Below are 17,640 nucleotides of genomic sequence, written 5' to 3'. Positions count from 1 at the left end.
TACTTCCTTTTGACTATATCCTTCCTGTGGACATGTTAGCTCTTTCGCTGGGTTACACTATATTTATTTAGCATACTTAGCAATTGTCTAGCTGCCCCATTCCCTGGGCTGGGCGAAATCCTACATCTTTCTATTATGGTTGATTGAATTATGTTCTGAGTTCTAAAGGTTTCCTACTATCCCAGTCTGTAGTCCCCCAAGCCAGTAGTTCATCACAAGTAAAAAACAAAACCAAAATAAAGTCTGGATATGAGACTGAGACTTCAATAAATGTACAATGCTTATGAATCTTTCCAACAAAAAGATCAAACTCTACAAAGGAATATATTTTCTTATCTCCTGCTAGAAGATTATCCACTCTGCCTTGTTATGGCCAGTATGTTCCTCAGTTTTAATAATGGTTAATTTTGCAAAAATAAAAAAAAATAAAAAGTAAATAAACAAAATAAGATAAAATAAAATAAAATAAAATAAAATAGTGTTTGTAATCTAGACAGAACTCATGGCTCATGATTTCATCCGTGAGACCAGGTACCACTTGCCCTCTCATTAGAGCTTCCTAACTTCCTGCCTGGTAAAACTTGGCAAACCACAAATCATCACACAATGAAATGATATCAGATGTCTCTGTCTCCTTGATAGAACTCGCCAAACCAATGGTCAAACCAAAGAGCTACATTTAGGGAAGATACATCAGGCTACTTTGTTGATGTCACTTAATTGATCTCACGTCCTTGACGGGTACCCTCAAGACGTTCCGACCCCTGGTAATGGGATTCCCAAGTTATTACCACCATGCAACACAACGTGGGGAGACTGAGTTCCCACCTGTGGTAGCAAACAACAGCACAAGACTCTCTGGCCTGTCCCAAGGCTGTTGCAATAAGACCCAGCAAACTGGGGCCTTGGTTTTGGCTGCTGTCATTCTTCTGGAATTCTGTGCATCCCATGAGATGAAGATTCATTTGTATGATCCAACTCGCATGTCTCAGATGTAAGCAGAGGTATTCATAAAGCCTTCACATGGAAAACACTGTATTAGAGACACAACATCTAATGATCCAAGTTTAGGGAAAGGAAGCTGTGTTAGTTTCCCAGAGATGCCTCAATAAAACACCCTAGAATGCATTGCTGAAGACCACAGAAATGTATTCTCTCACAGTTCTAGAAGCTCTGAGTCCCAATTCCAGGTGTCTACAGAGCCTCGTGCCCTCCTAAGGCTCTAGGGAAGGATCCTCCCTTGCCTTTCTAGCTTCTGGTGGTTGCAAGCAATCCTCCACACCCATAGGCTTATAGCAGCATAACACCAATCTCCAAGATCAGATAGTATTGTCTTGTGTGTCTGTGTCTGTGTCCAAACTTCTCTCTTCTTATAAAGACACCATCACTGCATTAGAGCCTACCCTGATCTAGCATAAACTTGATTACATTTGCAAAGACCCAATTTCTTTCTTTTTTTTTTTTTTAATTTTTTTTTCAACGTTTATTCATTTTTGGGACAGAGAGAGACAGAGCATGAACGGGGGAGGGGCAGAGAGAGAGGGAGACACAGAATCAGAAACAGGCTCCAGGCTCTGAGCCATCAGCCCAGAGCCTGATGCGGGGCTCGAACCCACGGACCGCGAGATCGTGACCTGGCTGAAGTCAGACGCCTAACCGACTGCGCCACCCAGGCGCCCCATCAAAGACCCAATTTCTAATTAAGGTCACATCCATAAGTAGGGGGGATTAGGGCTTGAACACATCTTTTTGGAGGATGCAATTCCACCCATGACAAGAAAAAAAAAAAAAAAAAACCTGCAGGCTTTTGGCCTTTGCTCTTTGTAACAATAGGAGAAATAGAATCATTTTTACTAAAGTCAAGATGCTACAAAGTTTTTCTAAAAAAAAGTTTTAAAGTTATATGAAATAGATTTGCATTATAATTTTAAAATATATCCTAGGGGTGCCTGGGTGGCTCAGTCAGTTGGGTGTCTGACTTTGGCTCAGGTCATGATCCCACAGTTCATGAGTTTGAGCCCCACATTGGGTTCCGTGCTGACAGCTCAAAGCCTGGAGCCTGCTTCAGATTCTGTGTCTCCCTCTCTCTCTTCCTCTCCCCTGCGTGTGCGCTCTCTCTCTCTCTCAAAAATAAACATTAAAAAAATAAAAATATATATATATCTTAAAAATTAAAAGATATAAAAATCTGAAAATGTTATTAGCACGATTTGATTTATTTTGAGCTTTTAACATGTGAGTCAAACACACTAATAGGACTCATGGACAATTATAGAGACAGGAGCAGTGTATGGTAGCAGCTGGGTGGGTAAAAGGAAAGCGGAAATGAAAAAAATTCTTTGGGACTCCAAAGATTCAATAGATGCTTTTAGCACATCCAGAGAGATGCTCAGCCATTTCCAACATTTAAGATTCCCATTGCAGAAACATGGCACATAGAGTCAGAAAACCGAGACTAGGGGCATCCGGGGGGCTCAGTTGGTTAAGCATCCGACTCTGGATTTCGGCTCAGGTCACAATCTTGTGATTCGTTAGTTTAAGCCCTGCATCAGGCTCTGTGCTGGCAGTGTGGAGTCTGCTTGGGATTCCTTCTCTCTCTCTCTGCCCCTCCCCAGCTCACTCTAAGTAAACAAACAAAACTTAGAAAAAAGAAAAGAAAAAGGAAATCGAGAGTATATACCTACTTGCAATCCAGTAACCCATCCCCGTGTGAAGCATACGAAATGCAGAAATCTAACACCAGGCACAGATGCCCAGCCCAGACTTGTGCTCTCCATTAGCAAGGGCAGCACTCCACACCGATTCAAAAAGAACTGCCATCGGTGTTATGCTTTTACACAATCATCTCTTTCTGTGAAACCAAATTGCTCTATCACCTTTCAATTCGGGTCATCATAGCCAAATGTTTTCCGAAAGCAATTTGCAGCATTTTGCTTCCCAGGACCACACCCTGCCTGGACGGTACAATCATCATCTTCTCATGGAGCTAAAAGGGTAAGGATTAGCCCCAGGATGCTAGAATCTTGAACAAACGGATTTATAGCCACTCTCACATTGCAGAGACATGCTAGCACTCCAGCTAATACGTACAAATCACCACAAATACAGAGGGCGACAGGACTGTCAGAGGGTGAAACTTGGGTGATATTAAGTCACTCCATCTTCGGCTTTTCCCAAAGTCACCCTCACCATCCACCAAGTCCACCAAGGCAGGACTCAAGAACCAATCAGCAGTCACTTTTTCTGCCATCCGTCTGGGCTCGTGCAAAATAGTTCCAATCCAGGCTGTACCCAACTGAGAGCAGGTCGACACTTCAGAGATCACCCGGTCTCGGGCAGAAAATACTCAGGACCCGTGAGCCAAGCCTCCCAAGTACGGGTAATCACCTTGACTGGTCAGGTGCATGGGAGATTTCCCCGGCTGTCACGTGCAGGACATGGCAAGATCCCTCTGTCCTGCTGCGTTTCCTTTGTCAGTTGCAACCAGCATTTGAGACTCTCAATGTTGGACAGTCACTGCTTGCTTTCTGCCAGATCCTCTTTCCAAAAGCCCTGACTGGGCTCTGCACGGCCCAAGACACACTGTGTGCCTGCTTTTCCCACTTGGCTGATGGACCCCCTCCCCCCAGACCCTAACTCAGCATCTGATGCACAGCATCAAATGCCCAGAGGTTTTGCTCAATGAAAAAATACTTCTCCAGGCAACAGTACCTAAGGCCTAAGTATAAATTCATCCTACAGAGTTGATGTCACAAGCTACTCGGGGAGTGAGGTGTGACGTGGGTGTGTTTGTTTCCATAGGGACAGCAGGAAGAATGGAGATTAGAAGGAAGGATCTATTTAGGAAACGTATAGGTTTGTCTGCAGCTCCCAATCAACAACAGGGCAGAATGAAAAGGTGGGCTACGGATGGCTGGCCATGAAGGGCGGGTCACGGCTCTGGGGGCCTGGAAAGGTGGGCAGGAACTTCAAGGTGAAGACGGTGAGGAGCCTGGAGACAAGCATTTCTGCTCACTGCTCCTCTTAGCAGGTGAGGCTGGCTCCAGCCTGAAGGAATCTAAAGCACACCAGGCTCTGTGTCACCTAAGGTTTACCTGTCACAGGCTAATTACCAACAGTGAGGACAACCTCCTCTCACACTGGTCTGGCTTTGTATTTTCTTCACCCTTTCCCGCCATGGCTGCGACCTTACTCCAGGTTGCCCTGGTGGCCTCCCTGGCGACCAGCCCTGACCTGCCTGATTCTTTCTCCCTGCTCTCCCTACATGACAGCAGGGACTCAGCTGGTGGTCCAAGTAGGTGCCTCTTTCCCATGTTGCATCATAACTCGCATGAGGGACTTGCACACACTCAGAGGTGCCACGCAGTGAATGAAGTTTGAGATGCAGGCCCTTCCTTGGTCCAGAATTCTTCTGAGACTCGGGGAGGGTCCCTGGTACTCTTGCATTTGTCCCTGTGGAAGGTTCTTCCCGTGGGTGCACACCTACACCTACACACACATATGCATAGACTTCTATTCTGTAAACTCCGGCCCGTGCACCCAGACCCATCCCCGTCCTCACATAGAGCTCTGCACATCACTGTCCTTCTCAGACTAGCTATGCTGTCGGGCAGCCTGACCTGGCCTGGAAAACCCCATTCCCCAAATCCCATCCCATAGGGTCTTCCCAGGCCCCTCCACCAACAAAGGCCCTCCATGTCTCCCCATCTGTTTATCGCAGATAAACTGGTCTCTGATCTCTCCGAGCGTTTCTTGACCAGAATCTGGGGTTGTGCAGATAAGAGCTTTGTCTCTGACTTGGCTTGCTTCTTTGTTTTCTCTAAGATTTCCTCTTTCTAGTCATTCTCCCCCCCCCCCCCCCCACTGAGAATACAGTTCTCTCCTGCTTTTAAAGGCACATGTCATGGTACAAAACAGAATTCTATTTGGTGGGGAATCTCATAGCACTGTTGAAGTCTTAATGTAGAACTAGGCAGCAGAATTCAAGGTCAGTCTGATAAGGTGGATTCCGAGCATTTTTACCTTCCTTTGAAATAACTTGAATTTGGGGTGCCTGGGTGGCTCAGTCAGTTAAGCGTCCGGCTTCGGCTCAGGTCGTGATCTCGCGGTTCATGAGTTCGAGCCCCACGTCGGGCTCTGTGCTGACAGCTCAGAGCCTGGAGCCCGCTTCGGATTCTGTGTCTCCCTCTCCCTCTGCCCCTCCCCCGCTCATGTTCTGTCTGTCTCTCAAAAATAAATAAACATTAAAAAAAATTTTAAAAAAAGAAATAACTTGAATTAAATTCCGGATTACTAGTTAACTTGTTATTCAGTTACTTCATCTTCACTTGGGCATTTCTCCCTGCCCTTAGGTGGTGTCAGAGAAGCAGCCTGTATGACCTCCTCTCATAGAAGCCTTCTTTAAGCTCATCAAAGGAGCGGGCTCTTTCCTGCCCCAGGACATTTAAACTCACTTTTCCCTCAGCACTCTTACCTTAACTCCAGAGCTGGCCAACTCCTTCTCACCCTTCATAACCCAGTATCATTTTTTAAGAGATATTCCCCGACTATCTCAAGGAAGTCCATTGTCATTCTTTCTTTGCTTGGTTTGTTCCCATATCACAATATGCAAATATATATGAATAGATATATTTTTAACCTTTTATTTTCCTGTGCCTTCCTTCAAACTACAAGCTCCATGAAGGTCAGGGCCACGCCCATATTTTTCTGCATTCTACTCACAGCAGGAAGTGTGGTCTGAGGAAAGATAGTCATTGCCATGACAACTGGCCAAATCACCTTACTTGCCTTGGATTTTCTCACAGTCCTAACAAAAGAGACATAGAACGTTGTGCCAGGCCCCTGGGAGGGCTCTTCCTAGTTGGGCAGGAATGAGGGAACTTTGTTATTAACATCCTCTCCTTCAGAGTTCAGGAGTTTTCCTTTGAGGTGTTACTGGTAATAATGTGGCTTCTCCAGCGCCTCTACCTTCTCCCTGCCCATGATTTCCCCAACAGGCTGGCTCTCCTGTGCTCGCTTACTGACTCAGAAAGGGTGGACCAAGGGCAATGGACACCACATGGGACTGACTGGTCTTGCCAAGTTTCACCTAGGGCTCCCCTCCACTTGGGACAACAGAGTTTCAAGAGAGCATTATTTACATAGCTCTCCCCCAGAGCAGAGGGGGCAGTGGTCCGTTTCAACACCAGGGACAACTCCCCTGGGCCTGAGGGAGGCAGGGGCCTTCTCCTCTGTTACAGCTTTGAGCCACTCTCCCTCTGTACTAACTTCAGACATTCAGAGAGCCATTAGAAGGGTATGTTGGGCTCAAGGTCAGGCTTCACTCCGTCACCTAGCTCAGAGACTTTACTTTGGAATCTAGTATCTCAGACCTACACCCAGCTGTATTGGGAATGTGGCAGGGCTAGGAGTGGGGAGTATGTTCAGAATCCCAGCTCCTTCCATCAGGAATTTACTGTCTGGTCAAGTCTGAGTTAGTCTTGGCAAAATACTAACTTGGAAGTTATCGATTCTGGTTGCCTTTTCCTTCTGTTAATTCCTACAGAATAGAATGTTTAAATGGACGACAGCTTCGAAGATCTTAGAAGTTGGAGCTTGTCTCTATGATTAATGGGAACAAAGTTGGGTCTTCAAATGGATTGGGAATTTTTAGGACTCTATTCTTCCACTAACCTTGAAGGATATGGACATCCTTAGAGACCTGGAGTCCAAATAAGCCTCCAAAACATGTTCCCCAAAACATTCACCCTGGAGCAGACACGACATGTGTAGTGGTGCTGAGGCCGGCACAACTCTGCAGCCGAAGTGCCTGGAGATGTGTGTGGAGATGGCTCAGAGGCCGGCCACCCATAGTAGCTGGCAGGGAAAACCACCAGCAAAGGTTCACAGCTGATGCAGAATGAATTGCTTCTGGGGAGTTTCGCATGGCAGTCAGGATAGCACAGCCCAAGGGAATTGGCAGATCAGTGACAGCAGGTTAGTTCCGAAAGTGACTGCAAAAGAGGCCTTGGGGTGGGGCTCCTGGGGGCTCAGTCAGGTGAGCATCCAACTCTTGATTTCGGCTCAGGTTGTGATCTCACAGTTCATGGCTTCAAGCCCCGCATTGGGCTCTGCACTGGTAGTGTGGAGCTGGCTTGGGATTCTCTCTCTCCTTCTCTGTTCCTGCCCTGGTTGTATATTCTGTCTCTCTCTCTCAAAAACAAATAGATAAGCTTTAAAAAAAAAAAAAAAAAGGCCTTTTGGGACGTTGACATTGTACTGTGCTGTACTGGTATTGTTGATACCTCCACTGACTGAGAAGATACATAATGACAAAAAGATGCTATGAGTTCAATGCCTTTAAGTGGATTTATATCTAATTAGATACAGAAGCATCCACAAACATTTTCGAAGGAGAATGCATATATTTATCTAAGAGATTCTTCACCCAGTCTACATTCAGCCTCTGATGGACATACTGGTGCCTGGACCCTTCGGAATGTCTGAGCACCATTCAGGCATCCTAGTCCTCACATTCTAACCATCAGATACAATGTCAAAGGGACTAGCCCTTCAGGCATGACACAGACAGGCATCAACAGAGTTTGCTCAATGGGGTGACAAACCCAAGATGCCCTCGGGAATCAGAACCTTCGTCAGTAGTCCCAGGTGGGGAGAGGAGCAGAGCAAGGGTCAGCTCCAGGGAGGAGGGCTAGCACAAGCCACACATGGTTGGGGCGCCTGGGTGGCTCTGTCGGTCAAGAGTCCAACTCTTGATTTCGGCTCAGGTCCTGATCTCAGAGTTCATTAGATCAAGCCCTGCGTCGGGCTCTGTGCCAACAGCACGGAGCCTGCTTGGGATTCTCTGTCTCCTTCTGTCTCTGCCCCGTTTTGCCCACCCCCCCAAAACAAATAAGCATTTTTTAAAAAGCCGCATATGGTATAAAGAAGTCCATCCAGCAGGCTAGGGCTCAAAGCAGGATTCTGCCTTGTAGAGGCTGTTAGAGGTTAGAGTGCTAGAACAAGGCAGGCACAGGGCGGATGGAGCAGCACAGGGCATGGTGAAAGGCAATACTCTAAAGGGCACATAGGAGGTGGGCACAAACCCCTAGGGCTGGTTGACTGCAAAGGGCACTAGCGGGCATGGAAACTTAACAGACGTGGCACAGCCATGTACATGTGGAGTCTGCAGGGCATCCAGTTTAATTCTCAGAGCTGCAGGGGGCGGACAGGGCTGAGATTGCCTACATCTTTCTATTGTCGGGATTGATTTGGGACCTGGGGCCAGACTGAGCCCGCCAGTGGAGGCGTCAGAACATTCTGTGAGAGGAACTGAAGGCAGCAGCCTGGGAGACGGACAGAACAGCCCAGCCCGCATGGAACCACTGCACCCAGCCAGGGAACCCACAAGCACACACTCCCCAAGATTATCAGGACTCTAGCACGTTATTTAGGAAAGAACGACAGAGAGACCTGGAATAATTCCCGAGCCTCCCCTCTTTTTGCACTCTTCCTGCATAATTGCATTCAGTGGGAAAACATGAATACTTAGGGCCTTGCTTCCAAAACAGAAAATAAGAGTGGAACAGTTTTATGGGCAGAATCTTTGTGGGTTCCCTTGATTCAGATCCTTATTGTAATTCAGGAGCCAAAAGCTCTTCTACACCGCCCCCACAACTCAGGCTGAAGCTACCTCTCCAGACTGGAAGAAACGGCTCCTAGAAACAGCAACACCCCCCCCCATCCCAGCCCTACAGAAACAGTTCCACATCCTTTGTCTCTGCATCAAAAACAGGATGATTAATGTCGACGCTGCTGATGCTTAAAAAGGGATCTCTGAGACCCAGGGATGTTATCTAACTGCAAGTGTCTCAAAAAATGCCTTCCACAAACCTCAAAGCACTCTTCATCAAATACACCCAAGGGAGCAGCTGCGAAAGGCCAGGACAATAAATTGAGAATGGATAGTGTTCAGAATAGTAAAAAGTTCCAGGAATGGCCAAAAGTCGAAACAATGCCTCCGACAGGGGAGGGCGTTCTGCCCTGAGACTCGCATTCACGGATGGTAATAAATAAAAACTTCAGAGAGAAGGAAAAATCGTGAGCCAGGAACAGGGCAAGCACATGCCTGCTTGGGACCCTCATTATGACTCTGATTGGTGTCACATGCTTCCAACCTCGCCTGAACAGGATGGCATTTTGGCAAGAGAGGACTGTAGTTCATTCAAGAGGAAATGGTCAGGTGCAGCCCAATCTTCTTTCTGTTCTGTGCCAGCTCAGGTTGTTCTGTGGAAGTAGGATCCTTACCCAGACTGACCTCTCCCCATGGCCTACGCAATAAGGAAGTCACCTTGCAGAGCCCGGATTCAGGCACAGCCTCTACAGACGAGATGGGGTAGCCTTCTAAAGCTCAAAGCCATTCAAATCCAGGACACAGTTTCCACAGAAGGAATCATGGCCAGTCCTCTTCTGACTTTATCACCGCCCCCCCACCCCCGCCTTGCCCACACAGGTGAAGTTCAAAATTTACAGTTCATCCCCCAAGTCACCAGGCTCAAGTACACAGTGATGAGAACAGCACTAGGAGCTGGTCACCTACTGCCTACCAAATGTGGGCTCTCTGCCACATGCTATTTAAATAAAAGTCACTGACGAATGGTTGCTGGTGTAGGAGATTCCTCTGGTGCCCACCCAGCCCCTCCACTCGTCCCTGATCAACATCTCTCCTGTGAAGCCCAAGCGACACATGACGAATCAACCCCATAGGTAGATGCTAAGGGGTCTAAATGAATCATAGTGAGCTCATTCTCCCTGCCAGAGATTTGGCCCAGGAATGCACACGACTTCATGGCTTTCCTCCAGCATCTGTTGAGGGGTGGGCGTGTGGCCTCAGTTGGCCAATCGGCCTTGAAGGGAAGGACTTCTGATCCATGCTTTCTCTCTCCCTGCCTCCCTCGCTCCCTCTCCCTCTGTCTCTCCTCTTCTGGGTGTGAACAAGGAAACACAGGGTCCCTGCTGCTGCTGCTGCTGCTGCTGCTAGTAGTTACCGAGATCCCAAGAGGGAAGCCATTCTCTGAACAAAGCTGATGCAGAGATTGGACAGGTATGCAATCACTGAGAAGTGGAGCCCGAGCCCTAATCGTACTACATCTGGGGTCCACCTCAGATTTCTTGATATGAGAGATGACAAATGCCCTTATTTCTTAATTAAGCCACTCCAATGTTCTGTTATTTATAGCCAGAAGTACCTTCATGGATATACCTGGAAGTAAAGCTCTTTATCTCTCTCTCTCTCTCTCTCTCTCTCTCTCTCTCCATTATTTCCTTTTCCTCCCTAAGGAGGCCACTCTGCAGCTTTTCTTGCTGTGTGAACTTAGGCAAATCTTTCAACCTCCCCGCTCTTCAGTGTCTTCATCTTTTTTTTTTTTTTTTAATTTTTTTTTCAACGTTTATTTATTTTGGGGACAGAGAGAGAGACAGAGCATGAACGGGGGAGGGGCAGAGAGAGAGGGAGACACAGAATCGGAAACAGGCTCCAGGCTCTGAGCCATCAGCCCAGAGCCCGACGCGGGGCTCGAACTCACGGACCGCGAGATCGTGACCTGGCTGAAGTCGGACGCTTAACTGACTGCGCCACCCAGGCGCCCCTCTTTTTTTTTTTAATTTGAGAGAGAGTGAGAGAGAGAGAAAGAGAGAGAGAGAGAGAGAGAATTCCAAGCATCCTCCATGCCCGGCACAGAGCCTGACACGGGGCTCGATGCCATGATGCTGGGATCATGACCAGAGCGGAAATCAAGAGTTGGACACTGAACTGACTGGGCCACCCAGCCACCCCCAGTGTCTTCATATTTAAGGGAGGAGTTGGACTAGAATGACTTGTAAGAAGCCTTCAAACTGTAACATTTGTGGTTCAAAGATTAAATGGTATAATGCTTCTACTAAAAAGACAAGTGTCATATTCAGTAGGTAAACCACTGAGATTAGTTCAAACTAGTTCAAGCTTGAGGCACAGAGTTGCCAAGGCAATAAAAAAAAGAAGGTTTGAGAAGACACGAAGCAAACTCCCATACACAGCAGGCTTCAAGTCAATGAACACAGAAAATCAATGAGGCGAAAACCATGTACCCCTGAGAATGAATGAGGTGAAAATAAATTGACCACAAAATCGTATGTTCCCTTTTACACTCAGCCAAATAGACACTCTTCCCAGTCACTCTGTTGTGCCTCTTGGCTCCCACTATGCAAAGATAAGGAAAAAGGACCCAATCCCTTATTCATGAGAAAATAGCAGAAGGCACCAGAATGACTGGAGAAAGAAGGAACGTTATGAGGCAAGAGGTTCTGAGAGTCCATCTTGCTGGCATTTTTTTCTCCTTCTACATTCTTATGGGCATTTTGTTCCTACTGAGTCTCCAGTGGACTGGATCAAAGACGGTCCAAAGATGGTCTCAGCTCAGAGTAGTTTTGCCCCCATAAAGGACTGTTCTGGTGCCCCTCCAACAAGACAAGGATGCAGTGAAGGAATCAGGAGCACATGTGACTGGGTGGCAGACGATCTGGGGGAGAGAGCAAGAGAGTACTATACTTAAGGATGCAGGGAAAAACAAGGCCTTCTATGTCCCAGGTAGCGACGCCAGTGAGAGCATGGAGAGGTGCCTTAGGGACCCAGGTCAGGAAGGGAAGAGGGTGCTTACCTACACTCTCTGGGTTCCCAACTTTTAGCATCATCCTGGCATAAAAGGCAGTTCTACAAATAGTCATTGCATTGATGACCAAGGTGGGGAAAAACACATCTAAGTCAATGAAGATGCTTTATGGTACCAAGGTATCAGGGAAATTGGACAAAAGTAGGAGTTTCTGGGGACTCTGACTGGAAAAAAAAAATGGATAGAGACCCAGTGCAGCAGAAGAATATTTATATTAGCGGCTTTCACCCTTAATTGCACTTAGATCACTCAGAGAGATTAAAAATAAGTCATGAGGCTTAAGCCCCACCCCCAAGAAATTGTGATTTGGCTGGTCTGGAGCAGGGTTAAAGTTTGAGACCACTGGGCGGGGTTGCAGGGAGGGAAGCAGAGCTCTGATCAGCTCCAACTACTGGTTCTCTGAATCCACTGTGTGTGGTAAGTTTCACGGTAGGAGCAGGTCTATGTTTTTATCTCTGTGCACCACCACCATCAGAACTGTCTTCCCAAAGCTCTCTCCTCTGTAACCCCAATGACTCTCCATTATCGGCAGGTTAAAAATCCTGGAACAAGTTCATGGCTTTCTTTTTTTTTTTATTTTTTTTTATTTTTTAAGTTTATTTCGAGAGCGCGAGTGAGTGGAGGAGGGCAGAGAGGGCGGGTGTGAGAGAGAATCACAAGCAGGCTCTATGCTGTCAGCATGGAACCCAATGTGGGGCTCAAACCCACAAACTGTGAGATCATGACCTGAGCGGAAATCAAGAGTAGATGCTTAACTGACTGAACCAAGTTCATGGCTTTCTTGTGCCTTCTTTTCTTGTGATTCATCAAGAGCGGTGTCATTGTCACATTTAGACATGGATACCAAGGGATTTCTGAACTCTAAATAAAGATTTTTTAAAAAATCTTCAGAAAAGAGAGTTATGAGCCCTCGCTTCAAAGGAAGAGTCAAGAAACAGACCAACATAAAAATTTCTCTCTTGGTGGACACATTTGTAGGAAACTCTGGTTAAAGATCATTAAATTCTTGACTGACAGTCCACTGAGGGGGAAGCTAATCTCCCGGAGGCAGGCTCTCTTTAAGCTCATTAAAGTTTATTTTAAAATTACTTAAGCATTTTATCAGGAATATTAATTTCTTCCCAGAAGGAAGTAGGAAAATACATCATGCAAAGAGTTCCATCCAGACCAGGTCTGGGACAATTTTTCCTTTCTAATGAAAATCTTACAACTCTCTCAGAAACTAAAGCAACTCTCTTTGCTTTAATTTCTTTTAAAGCAAATAAAATCATTCTGGAACTATCTCATAGTCAACCCTAACATCGGAAGACAACGAACAATGTCTTCAGACTTTTCCAGAAGAAAGCTGTCTGATCCAAGATCTCCGTACCCAACAATAAGTTATTCATATGTAAGAGCAAATTAAAAATATTTTTTGCTATGCAAGGATTCTAAATGTATCCCACTTTGTTCTTTCTGGAAAACTCACTCAAGGAGGTACTCTAGCACAACAAAAATGAAACTGCAGCAAAAATTTCTAGAAAGAGGGAAGCAAACTATCAAAGTTATGGTAAGGAATGGACACAGGTGACGATAATGTTATTGTGAAATGTAAAACACATGCTAAGAGAGACGTCTCACGAAACAGAAGAAGCACATGAGAAAAGGCAGCCCTACTCTCCTGCTCTGGGACAGCCACGTCCCCCTTCTCGTTTTGCAGTATGGCGCGAGATGGAAGTGGCCCAGGAGTCTTCTGCCTGGGGGGGCTGAATGTTTTTACACACTCACCTTAGCTTAAGCCAAAAATACCCCTTTCCTCCAGCGGCACCAAAGACTGAGATGTTCTCAACTCATTCCTAACCAGGGACAACCCTAAATCGACCTTCAGTAAATAAAGCAAGAGATTATAGCCAGGATGGAACTAGGAAATCGACCAGCATTTTGGAGTTGTGCCCTCTAATCTCGAAGCACAAAGTCCGACTCCTCCAAAAGAGCCTTCCATGAAGGGGCTAAAAGGAGAAATTGCCTGACACATTGCAGGCAATCCATGCATTTGGGGGGGCAGGGGGGAGGAACTAAATATTAACAACCAGCTTAGCTGACTGGCCTCCCCACTTTGGTAAGTCCTGTGCAGCTACGCTAAGTAACTGTGCGGATTCTCATCCAGCTGATTTGTTAGAGGTCAAATCACAGAATCCCACCTCCCGCCCCCCACCTTTTAGCAAGACTGCTTTATGCCTTACCTTCTGCTGCGAACAGAGATGGCTGGGTGAGGAGGGCCAGGTGGGACGTGGCGGGGAGGGGGGGGGCTGCAGCCACTCCCTACTGCCCACAGCCTACACTCCCCAGTGCTACCCTCTTTCTAGCCCAAGGGAACTAGAAACTTAGAGGATTTTCACTGGAGTGTAGCAATAGTTGGAAATTGCCAACTTCTCTCTGCTCATGCCACCCCTAGACACCGCAAATGTTAAGCTAACACCTCATTCCTTACACACACCCTCGCCCACCTCCTCTCTCTCCCACCCACCCAGGGACAGCAGCTTGCTCCAACATGCCGAATAGCCAAAGGCGACATTGGCAGAAGCCGCCAGCGACCTGAGCTCCTGCGGCTCCCAGCAGCCCACACTCATTCAGGGTTTCAGTAGGTGCACTAGAAAGCCAGAGCTCCCGCTCTGAGCCCAGCCCTGCTTTCGACTATTCTCTCCCGCTCGGTGCCCTTATCTGCGAAACGGCAAGGTACACACAGTGCCTGGCGCCAAATGTTGCTCCCCTGCCAGGATGAGTCATCAAAAGGTCTGCAGGAGCCCGAAGCCGCTGTCCCGTCAGGTCTGAATCTGTATTTTCAGAAAATTCAAACATCTGCCTGGAGCTTTCTCTTTCGCACGTCTGTGTCTACCCTTCTCCAGATAAGGTCTCTCCTTAAACACCCAGTGGCTTGGCCTGGCTTCCCTGGGGCGCAGTGAGAACTCAAAAGGAAACCAGGAAGAGCGCGTTGCTGGCCTCGCCTGGACCCGGGGGAGCGCTGCGAGGGCGGCGGGGGCGGCGGCAGGTGCCCCAGATCCGGCCGCGCCCCCGCGCTGCGCGCACCTCGGGAATCTTCGAAGGAACGAGAGGAATGAGCAAGGCTGCGTCAGCGCATTCTCAGCGCCCCCCACCCCCGCACCCCGCTTTCACCGCCAGGGCCATAGTCCCCTCTTTGTGCCCCAGGGCGGGCACCCAGTCCTGCATAATGACCCTCCCTTTTCCAGGTCCAGCGACTCTGCTCGGAGACCTCCCGTGTGCACGAGGCCGCTACGGAGGGTGGGGGTGGGGCACAGATCCCAGCGAGTCCCCCACCCCCACCCCCAGCCACAGCCCCGGGCCGCTCTCCCACACTCTCCTGACCTGAAGGGCTCCTGGGGCCCAGGGGGCCTGTCGCCTGCCACCGGACCCCTTCCAGGAAAACGCTTTGGGCTCCTTGAAAGGGAAAGTGGCTGTACTGAAAACAAAACAAAACAAAAAGAACAACAACGAATCCAGGCTGAGAGGTCCCCGGGGAAAGGATTCCAGTTAGCTGCTCTTTCAGACTTACTGCTCAGGATGCCAAGAATTGGCCAAAATTCCAGGGGTAGGAGTGGAACACGGGAGCTGGGATTGAACTTCGTACCCCGAGATGACTGCAGGTCTGTAATGTTCTATAGGGCGCTGCAGGGTAGGATGTAGAAGAAGGGCCTGTTCTGTCCGAGAGAAGGGGAAGGACGTTCCGAGGAGGGTGAGAAAAGCAGCCAAGTCAGTAAAAAAAATGATAAATTGCCGCTGGACGCCACAATCTGCCAGGGAATGTTCTAAACTGCCCAAATGTAATGTTATCACTTAATCTCGGGGCAATTCTAGGAGTCTGAGGTAGACAAAGCCGTTCTACCCATTTTGCAGATGAGGACACGGAACCACAGCGCTACTAACCCAACCTGCCACTGAATGGAGGTGGGAACTGGGAGGGGCTCCCCTGGGTCCTGCTCCTTTTCCAGCTTGTAAAACCAGGCTAGGTGGCAGGCTTTTGGGAACTTACCTGGTTTTAGGTAGATTCTAGCTCGGCTCTTTGGACCAAGTCGCTTAATCTCTGAGTCCCAGTTTCTTTCTCAGGAATGAGGGTGGTTATGGTTGACTTTTCAGGAATGCTGTGAAAATCAAACGCGATGACGTATTTGCACACAGTCTGCAAAGGAGAAGACACCGAACATGAAATAATGTCATCCTGTCCTTGTCCATCCCTGAAGTGGGAGCCTTGAAAATAACTCATGAGCAGGGCACTCATGTAGACTCATTAGCCTTCAGAGAACATTCCCCTTCCGTTTCTGCTATTTGTTAGACATTGAAAAGCCCCTGCTCCAAGTAGGCCTCCTTACCCTTTACCAGAATTCTTTGTTTAGTATGTCGAATATAGGACTGAATTCAGGTTGCCTCCCACAGGTATTTCCTTGTAACTTAGAAACAAATTACTAGACATGATGTTGGTTCTATGGTTAATGTCCTGGGGGGGGGGGGTTGGGTGGGTGGGATAAGGTACAGTTTCTTTTTTCAGCATGGTGGGGGGGGGCGGTTGCTGAGCTTGGGAAACCACCAACCGCCTCTTCACTCACTGCCTAGGCCATGCCTCCATTGGAGGGCAGGGATGGTTCTCAGGCCCACCCCCTGCTTCTCAAATGCTGCGGGTGGAGGGGAGCGTCTGAGAAAACCAGGAAAACTAAGCGAGAGCCTCCAGGAGAGGAAAAAGGAACATGTAAGATGCTGACAAGTGGCTGGTGGATTAGCTTGCTAGAGCTGGCACAACGGAGACTTGAGTAGCTTAAGCAACAGCACTTTTTTAAAGGTGTATTTATTTATTTTTGAGGTGGGGGAGGGGCAGAGAGAGAGAATCCCAAGCAGGTTCCTCTCTGTCAGCCCAGAGCCCAATGTGGGGCTCGAACTCACGAACCGTGAGATCACGACCTGAGCCGAAGTCGGACGCTCAACTGACTGAGCCACCCAGGCGCCCCTTGCCTGTTGCTCCTGTAACCAGGAAACTTAGATCCAAACTTGGCACTAAGTCTTGGTAGCAATGTGAAAATTTATGGCCTATGTATCTCCATACCGTATTGGATTATGGTCTTCCAATCTTATCCATATTTTCCCGAGCCCTGACTCTATATTTATACCTTCTCTATCATGATACAATATATATTCTGGATGCAGCGTCCAACCCATTGTGGAACATGGTAAGGAATATAAATGAAGAAAATAAATTCTACAACCCTCTTAAGCAGCACCAATAATAGCACCTGAGGAAGAGTTGCCTGTGCCTGGCTTTTCCATTTACCTGGGAAGACAGTGACTTATAGGAATTCAATGAGAATTAATGATATAGATGCTCTGGAGAACTTTAAGCTACTTCAGAAGCAGAGTTGGTCAATAAAGCCGCAACTGGCAAGGAAGTTAATATTCTGAAACCGAGTAACATTTGCCACTCCTGATGCCTCCCAAACCTGCCCCTCTCCGCCCCTCCCTCACCCCAGCCCCAGTGCTCCGCCACATGATTTTCACTCCGGTTTTCTGGGGGTTTGTTCCCCACTCCCACCCCGCAACTTACAAAATTGCCCCTTGGCATCCTAAATTCAAAATACACAGCTGGGAGCGCAGAACCCAAAGATCAGAGGCCATAGTGTTTATTATGATCATTCTTAGGTGCATTAATGAGTCTGTTTTGTCTCCTTGTGGAGTGCCTGCACTTTCCTGAAGCAAGGTACTGCCGTCCAAATGTTTTCTATTAAGGTGGCGGGAGATCAGAGAGCACAAGGGCTGAGGCCACCTGAAGCTAAATTATCACTTAATATACACAGTGAGCAGCTGATGTCCAGAAGTCAGCGTCAAGCTTCTTGCTAACATCATGAGCGATGGCCATCTGTCCCCACAAAGCCAGGCAGCGTGACCTTCAGTCCAGGCGTTGCTTGCGTGGCTCTTG

The 17,640-nt window shown here is 47.8% G+C and overlaps 1 long non-coding RNA gene across 2 annotated transcripts in view; it reads right to left on the bottom strand.

The window, feature by feature from the left end:
* Nucleotides 1–17,640, bottom strand: part of LOC123585227 — a 27,106-nt gene extending 9,466 nt beyond the window's left edge. The window contains exons 1-3 of one of the 2 annotated variants that reach the window (XR_006705991.1): nt 17,515–17,640; nt 15,712–15,820; nt 15,235–15,379 (exon numbers count right to left, since the gene is read on the bottom strand). This is a non-coding gene — a long non-coding RNA (uncharacterized LOC123585227). Of the gene's footprint in view, nt 1–15,234; nt 15,380–15,711; nt 15,865–17,514 lie in introns of those variants that run through there. The other variant, XR_006705990.1, reaches the window with a different exon arrangement.

This window comes from Leopardus geoffroyi, chromosome C3 (assembly GCF_018350155.1).
Source record: "Leopardus geoffroyi isolate Oge1 chromosome C3, O.geoffroyi_Oge1_pat1.0, whole genome shotgun sequence".
NCBI lineage: Eukaryota > Metazoa > Chordata > Mammalia > Carnivora > Felidae > Leopardus > Leopardus geoffroyi.
Note: the sequence above shows the minus strand (reverse complement) of the source record. Positions and strands in the feature narration are given on the sequence as shown.